The sequence below is a fragment of the Nycticebus coucang genome, chromosome 8 (genome assembly GCF_027406575.1).
Source record: "Nycticebus coucang isolate mNycCou1 chromosome 8, mNycCou1.pri, whole genome shotgun sequence".
NCBI lineage: Eukaryota > Metazoa > Chordata > Mammalia > Primates > Lorisidae > Nycticebus > Nycticebus coucang.
The window spans coordinates 20,739,092-20,747,829 of NC_069787.1; the positions used below are offsets into that span (position 1 = coordinate 20,739,092).

Sequence of the window (8,738 nt, forward strand, 5' to 3'; positions counted from 1 at the left end):
TTGTCTTAAAGTGCCTTCAGAAATTACACAATTTGTCCCTTAGGTCCTGCCCTAGCTCCTGAGTGACTTAAATATAGGAAAGTTTTTTCTTTCTTACACCCAAATTGTTTAGGGTAAATTTCCTTTCAGGGAAGTGATGGGGTAGGGCAATGTGCAAATTTATGCTTTAAAAAACCCGTATGTTAACTAGTGTGATGAAAATGTGTCAAACGGTCTATGAACCAAGTGTATGGTGCCCCATGATCATACTAATGTACACAGCTATGATTTAATAAAAAAATAAATAAAAAGAAAACCCCTTCGTTGTGCTCGCCTTGGCAGCACATGTACCAAAATTGGACCGATACAGAGAAGATTAGCATGGCCCCTGCGCAAGGATGACACGCAAATTGTGAAGCGTTCCATATTGTTATGTAAGGAAAAAAATACCCTTTGTTATACAAAAATCCCCAAACAAAAACAAACAACAGCAGCAAGAAAAAACAATTGAGTCCCTAAAGAACTATAATGAAGTTATTTAGTCTGTAGATGTATAAAGAGACAAAAATGGTGATAACAAGTTTCAGTTACAAGGGTTCCCCAGAACTAATTTTATACTGTTTCCATCATTTTTTTTCCCTGTGCCCATCTAAACAAGGGAAATAACTAGTAAAATGATTCCACCTCAAAATACCACCTACATCTTTTCCTTCAGATTCCACTCCTGGATAGGTCCATCACTACTCAACTGAACCCCATACTGGAGTGGGTTGAAGAGGCCTTTAGGAAAACAGCCTGATTCCATACAGGCCATCAGGTTTAGAATTAACCACAGACCCTCTTTCATGCAGATAGCAAACTGCATCAAAGTCCTTTTTATGGTCTCTAGCAACAAAACCTATGTCCTATGTGTCTTTGAAGTGACTCATTTAAGTTATCTGAACTTAGGTTGCTTAATCTATAGGAAGAGTTCTGTCAGAAATCTCAAGGAAGTCAAGTGTTAAGCATGGGCAAGACAGATGGGTAAAGAAAGTAGTTCTTCCACTTGGGGGGCTCTGACACTCTTTTCTGGTAAAGTAATGGGAACATACCAAAAAAAAAAAATGTAAGTACAGCACATTATAAGAAATATATAATGGGGAAGGAAAAAAACGGGAAGTGTGTATTTGGTGGGTTTGTGGGGAGCGTATTTAGTGGTGCAGTGAAGAGCAGTTAGTATCCAAAATAATTTAAATTCAAAATTGAATGAGCTCCACGCATGTGGTCCTATCATTGCCTTACTTCTCTAAAATAAAATGCAAATCACTAAAACGCTAGTCTCTCTCCTGTTGCTCTTTTCTAAGTTAGGGTTCAATCTGATACAATTTTCTAGAGAGTGAAAATGCAATCAGACACCCTGGGTAGATCAAAGAAAATGCAAACCTTTTTTGTGTTTCCCTTCGCAGTTTAGCAGTTCTGAAGCTCAGAGATTTCAGTGGCCATTTCAAGTAAAGAATACCTCAATCAAGTCCTACAATGTATTAATGCATCTTAATAATAATAATGAAATAGGCTCCTTGAATGTGGGTGAAGGTCTTCATTTGTTATTACCCACCTAAGAGCTTACACCTATGGTTACAAAAGAACACATCTTTTTTTTTTTTTTTTTTCTGATTGTCAGCCCACTTTGTAAGTTTTGGGGAATACAAAATGGCTAATGAGAGGGTAGACAGAATGTCTGCTTCTCAAAACCGTTCTCATCTTTTATTCACTGGGCAAACAAATATTTATGGAATACCCATGACGGTCTGGTCTGTGCTAAGCCCTAGGATAAAAACGATTGAGAGAATAGCTCACTCTTGAGAATCTCTTGAACCAGTTAAGGGGATGACACACACATTATCTAAATAATAACAAGACCTTTAATTGATGCTTTTAGAATAAGGTGAAATGCACTCTGGTTTAATTAAGGGTGGAAAGATGGTGGCACGTGCAGGGGCAGTTTTTATATTTAAGGAAGGAATTTTAGGAAAAACAAAGCAGGCCTCAGTCAGTCCGTTCTACTTCTGACTTTCTAGTGGAACTGAGATCCAACAATAGTTCAAAAATCACACCACTCTACAAATATTACTTTTTAAAGATGGATTTCCAAATAAACAAAGAAGTGATAAAGAGAGAAGTACAAATAATTCTCCAAGTTTTTTGCTCTGTGTGAGGGAAGAATATGTCCCTTCTTTTCTCTTTTCAAGGTCTTCAGGATTCCTTAAGATAGAAGATTGTGTCAGTTGTGAAATTTTAGAAAAAAATGTGAATTTATCACCCCAAATTTTTATTCTCACAAGAATGATTAAATGTTGAAGCGTATGTGTGTGTGTGTGTGTATATATATATATATATACACATATTTCACCCCTCTTTTTTTTTCAGTCTGTAAACAGGCTGACACAGACTCTAGTTAGAAGCAAACATTTTAGATCCATGGTTTGAGACTAAATTTGAGTATTGGCTACCACATTTGTTGGCTATGTATCCTGGGAAAATTACTTAGATTATTGTACATCAGCTTTTAATTTTAAAATGGGATAATATTGACTGTCTCATAGATAATCTTATACAGGTAAAGTGCTAATGACAATACTTACAATGTATTAAATGCTAAATAAATATTAGCTATGATAGTCTATACTGAGTGGGGTTGACAACAGAAGGAAATGAAGTATTTAGATATTTATTCAAATAATGAATATCTGAAATCTACATAGTTAAAAACAACCATATGTTCAACTGAAGTAATCTTGGTCATTTATTTATTTAACATTCAATATCCACTGAACATCTACTATGTGGCATTGAGATATACAAATGTATATAAATAACAAACAAAGTGGGAAAAATCCTGCCATTCTGAAACTTGAGTTCAAATTGAGTAGCTTTTAATTCTGATCATGACCACTTAAAATAACTTTATATTTCATGAAATCATTAAAGCCCGTAGTTCAAAAAGCACCGTTCATGTTAAGAAAATATGTCAATGTATTCTTTACAATTTAAGGGCACTAAGATAACAGGAGAGGGAGAGAGTGGACTAGCTTGCTTTCCAAATTCTATTTTACTCTGACTTTAAGAAACTATTTCAGGAATTTGTTTTCCAAGGAAGTGAAAGCTTACCATATGGCAAGGCTCCGTGCTAGGCACTACCAGCTTTTTAGAGATGAGAAAACCATGATAAAAGAAAATTAAAACCTAGCCAGGATTGCAAGGGTAGTGAAATGGTGGGACTAGAATTCAAACATAAATCTGATTCCCAGAACACATGGTCTTTCCAATATCTAGCTAGTACAGTCACACTTTAACAGTCATGGCATCAGGGTTACAGAAAAAAGGGGGAACAGAAAGAATCTCTTAATCTTTCACTCAGAATGAAAAGGGTATTGAAGTATTTTTACATTGTTAGAATGATGCAACATGTTAACACTTGTTACTTTTTGGTACTGAGCATATGGATGCTTGTTATATGAATCTTTATAATTTCCCGTACTTTATGTTTTGAAGAAAAATATAGCACCCAGACACATGAGGATCAAAACATTTAGTATGCATTTACTATGTGCTAGGTGCTTTTATGAGCTCCTTATTTATATTACTCCCTTTAATCCTCATAAGTACCTTTTTTGACAGATGCTGTTATCAAAACACAAATTTTAGAGACGAGGAAACTGAAGCACAGAACAATTAAGTAACTGGAAGAGCTTGGATTCAAATCCTGGCAGGAAGATTCCAGAGCCAGCTGGTACTCTTCTTAAACACTATCTGATATTCTCACTTGAAATAAAAGCTAACACTTCTGGAACAATTACAAAGTGGCAAGCACTGTTTCCCTCATGCGGCATACAATAATATTTTTTAATTTTTATAACAACTTTCCAAAAGAGCAAGAAGTGAAAATAAAATCCTAAGCCTCCCAACCAATTTACTGGACCGCATTTTGGCCCAGGGAACACAAGAGAAATCTAAAACTGATTTCTTGGCCGTGATGGAACGGGAGATGAGACACACCTCATCATATCCCCTCCCTCGTTCACCACCGTTAGATTTTCTTTTCTAAACAGAAACCAGCCCTTTCCAAAGATGTGCTCCACCTCTGATTTCAACCGGTTCCCTGACACTGTCTCTCCCCTTTTATGAGTTTAACACAACTGACCAGCATTCCTTGTTTATAAGAGACTACCAACCAGGAGTGGCTCCAGCTGGTTTACAGAAGTTGTACGCCAAGAGGCCTCTGTGCTGTCTCTTTCATATTATGACAAATAGAACCTATTTTTTATGCATTAAGTGTTAAGACTCCACCCCAAAGTAAGACAAAGTAACACACATGTTTGCTTAATATACATGCACTTATCCCCCTTCATGAATATTCATAGATCCTCTTACAACTTGTTGAATATGTATTCTTGTCTAAGCAGTTCAGCAGAAATTCCCTCTCACCGTTTACTCCTTGCAGTGCCTGTGTGAGGTTTCTGACTAAGGCTACATACCACAGTCTATAGGATGACCAACCTACACACTGCATTCCTTTATGAGAAATAAGCTCTCTACTCCACATTTATGAACCTTGTAGTTCTTCAGCTGACAACGGCTACAATATCCTGACTTTAAAGATGAGAAACATGGGAGACAGGTTTGGTAACTTGATTAAAAGTTCACATATATAAATTGGATATCATCCACAACAATTACAGGTACCATTGAATATTGATTTAAAATACTCAAAAGCATGAGAATGTAATTTCTTTTCAATTATTGTACTGATTTATTTCTACCAATGGAGTTCTACTCCCATTTTCTTGGAATATCATTGAGGCTCAAAAACCATATGTAAATCATCCAAGGTCACAAATAAATTTTTAAGTTGATGTTTGAACTATTGTCTTGCTCACTCCAAATATCATAATTTCAATCAAAGGTATAGATTAAGATATGTCAAGCATTTCAGACTTACTATTTGAAAAATAAAGAGAAGGACCCTTAAAATTGAGATTAACTAAGGATTCACATCCAGGACTGTTTGGGGAACACAATACATTGGATTTTGTGAGTATGTTTGCATTCAGTACTTTGACGAACCCATCCCCCTAATTTTTCAATGAAGGTGCAAAATTTGGTTCCGGGTTGAATACCATTCTTAATTTTGCCTTTTAACTATACTATGTAGGTCACCTCCTGAGTGTATAACTCCATCCATAATTTACTTATACCATGAAATAAAAGTTCCATTATACTACAAGACTGATTACCCAGGTTTTTTCATTAAATGAAGTTAAAAGCCCAGATTCTTTATCTAAAAACCATCTCATGGGAATTGTCCTGACATACTTTTTTTTTTTTGGTTGGAACTGTAGGGTAAATTCTCATTACTTAGCAATTCCTTGCAAATATGGCTCAGGTTCTGCTCGTGTGAACCTGAAGTCCTCTGAAAGGATCTGACAAGATAAAGCAGCTATTTTCCAACTATTTCTATTTCAATTTTATATGGAAGAGATCAGAATTTTGTATAATATCCATCTGAGGCTATAAAGACCTCTGATGTCAGCTCCTCTATTTCCCTGTGGACCAATGTGATAGATAAGAATGGGGACTGTCTCCTCTGTTGTCCTTTCTAAGCTTTAACTTGTCACTATTTGTGTTGCTGAGTATGGCAATGAATTATTCACCCAGAAATCTGAAAATAGAATTTCATTACCTGCTGGTAAAGTAGAATTTTTTTTTTTTTTTATGAGTGAGTTCAGCTAGAAATCTCTTAAATTTTATGGAGAACAATGTTAAGACAGATCAATTGGGAAAACAAACAAAAATCCTGGTCTATTTCAATCTTCAATTCTCTGATGTGTAGGTCAAATTTGGACTTTAATGTGTTTTGGAAAGAGTCCTTAAGAATTGAGTAAAAATAAAATCATAACAAAATGATGACTCACATTTACTTTCTTATCTTAAAATACAGCTAAAGAATGTTAGATGGCAGGTCAAAGCTATCCTCAGGGTATCAATGTCAAGTTATGAGAACATAGAGCTGGACTTCAGGGCATATGAACTAATTTATTTTGTATCTAAATTTATGTATTGACTCAATGGATTATATAACCTAGTTCTTCTACAAAGATTTACTTGAAAGCTGGTAAAAAATACAGTTTTATATTACTAATCATCTAATCGTAATGAAGTACATAAAGTTGTAATGTTAAGGGAATAATAATGCTCTTCATATTTTTGAGGCTTTCACCTGAATAAAATACCTCATTTAACACTCAGGAAGGGGTATGAGATATGTAATACTATTTATTGTGATCCCAATTTTATAGATGGCAAAATTGATGCTTAAAGAGGCATCATATAACTTATATGAGGCAGAAGTGATTCAAGACTAGTTTGTCTAACTCAAGAGACTGTGATTTTTACTCTATCTTAAATTGCAGATACCTTTGAAAAATGAGAGGCAATGACATACTTTCTGAGTAAGTTGTATTACTTTTTGTGGTGTTCTTCCACCCATACAAACATGGATTTCAATTGTCCATCTTTATAAATGCTTAAGAGTCATTCTCCATCCCCTAAATTTGTCCTACTTGTCAGATTTCTCCTTTCTTCTCAAAAAAAGTACTTAGACGAGACTTACACTTCTGGCCATAATTTTAGTATTCGTTCCAGAATAGCCCATTGCCATAAAAAACCTTGTAACTTGACAAAATAGGAAACAGTTGAGTTTAGCCAGTGGCCAACAAGTAGCACAAGACTGTGTCAGCTGAGGAGGAACCTCCCAAAGCAGGCCCAGCCATAGCCCAGTTCCCTGCCTGAGTATAACGTTGTGAGCACACGTTAGAGATTTTGCACCCTCATTGAAAGCATAGCTGGAATGTTCCGCTGGTCTGATGAGCCAGAGAGAGAGTTTAAGTCGGGATCTACAGGACAGAACAGCACAGGGAAGAAAGCTGAGCAGAATGGGGGGCACCTGAAGCTCATGGGAGGACTCTCTGGTTTATAACTGTGCCATATAGGTGCAGGGTGAGACTTCCCCAGCCTTAACGGACAAGTTAAGAGTAGTACATACTGTTCACTATTAGAGAACCAATTAAAAATAAAAGGAAGGACAGCTAATAAGTCAATAGAAGAATGAAATAGAATGCTATTAATAAAATAAATAATAATTAATGCAAAAGAGCAAGAAAGGCATGAAAGGAATAAAATACTGAAGGAACAAATGGTAAACAAAATAGCAAGATAATACACTTAAATAAATGAAATCAATAATTATATTAAGTGTAAATATACTAAGCAGTTCCAATTAATAGGGAGAAATTGGCAGACTAGATAAAGATAAAGCAGATCCAACTGTATGTTCTCTGTAGGAGATGAATTTTAAATTTGCATAAATTGAAAATAAAAGAAGGGAATAAGATATAGTATGTAAGAGTGAGCATGAAGAAAGTGGCAAGCAGACGATATGCCTCTCCTGACCAGAGTATTACAGAGACAATGAGGAACATCACGTCGCAAGATGAGCAATTTACCAGGAAGGCATAACAATCCTAAATAGGTCATTAAAATGTATGATTCAAAAACTGCCAGAAGGAGGAAAATAGAGAAATACACAATTATGTTTGAAATTGTTAACATCTTCTCTCAGTAATTGATTGGACACGTAGAGAAAATAATCAATAGGTGTCTAGAAAATCTCAACAACAGAACCAACTCACTTGCCCTAATTGACATATACAAAACTCTACATCCAACACATGTACAGGATACCTCATTTTCAAATGCACAGGAGAAACTGTCCAAGGTTGATCCTATCCTGGGCCATAAAATTAATTTCCAAAGTTTGAAATCTCACAGAGCATATTCTCTCAATAAAACAGAATTAAGTTACAAAACAACAATAATAACATGATGAGAAAATTGCCCACATACTTGGAAATTAAATTGTGTATTTTTGAATAATTCATAGGCCGATCTTTTTTTTTTTTTGAGACAGAGTCTCACTATGTCACTCTTGGTAGAGTACTGTGTCGTCACAGCTCACAGCAACCTCAAACTCCTGGGCTTAAGCAATTTCTCTTGCCTCAGTCTCCCAAGTAACTGGGATACAGGCACCCGCCACAATGCGGGTGCCTTGTTTGCAGTTTTCATTGTTGTTTAGCAGGCCCAAGCTGGGCTCAAACCCACCAGCTTCTGTGTATGTGGCTGGCATTCTAGTCACTGAGCTGTGGGCATGGAGCCCATAGGCCAATCTTAAAGAGATTACAAGGCATATAAAAATAGTTTCATCAGTGAAAATGAAAAATACGTATCAAAATTTGTAGCATAGCCGGGAGCAGTGGCTCATGTCTGTAATCCTAGCACTCTGGGAGTCTGAGGAAAGAGGATTGCCTGAGCTCAGGAGTTCAAGACCAGGCTGAGCAAGAGTGTGAGCCTGTCTCTAAAACAGCCAGACGCTGAGCGCCCGTAGTCCCAGCTATTTGGGAGGCTGAGGCAATAGGATCAATGGAGCTGAGGAGTTTGATGTTGCTGTGAGCTGTGAGGCCACAGACTCTACTAAGGGCAAAAAAGTGAGACTATGTCTCAAAAAAAAAGAAAGCAAATTGTAGCATATGTAGGGATCATAGGAAACTTGCCCTCCCCAACCCCCCAGAGTTGGCTGAAAGATCAACTCAAAATTAAGGAGATAAATAAGACAAAACATTTATTCCCAAATACCAAGTGCAGGGGGAGAATTGCAAGTGATTACG

At 36.3% G+C, this 8,738-nt stretch overlaps 1 non-coding gene across 1 annotated transcript; it reads left to right on the plus strand.

Annotated features, from left to right (window-relative positions):
* Positions 1–305: 305 nt before the first annotated feature.
* On the plus strand, positions 306–411 carry LOC128592877 (U6 spliceosomal RNA). The gene has a single exon (XR_008382088.1). It is a non-coding gene; the product is annotated as a U6 spliceosomal RNA (small nuclear RNA).
* Positions 412–8,738: the final 8,327 nt, after the last annotated feature.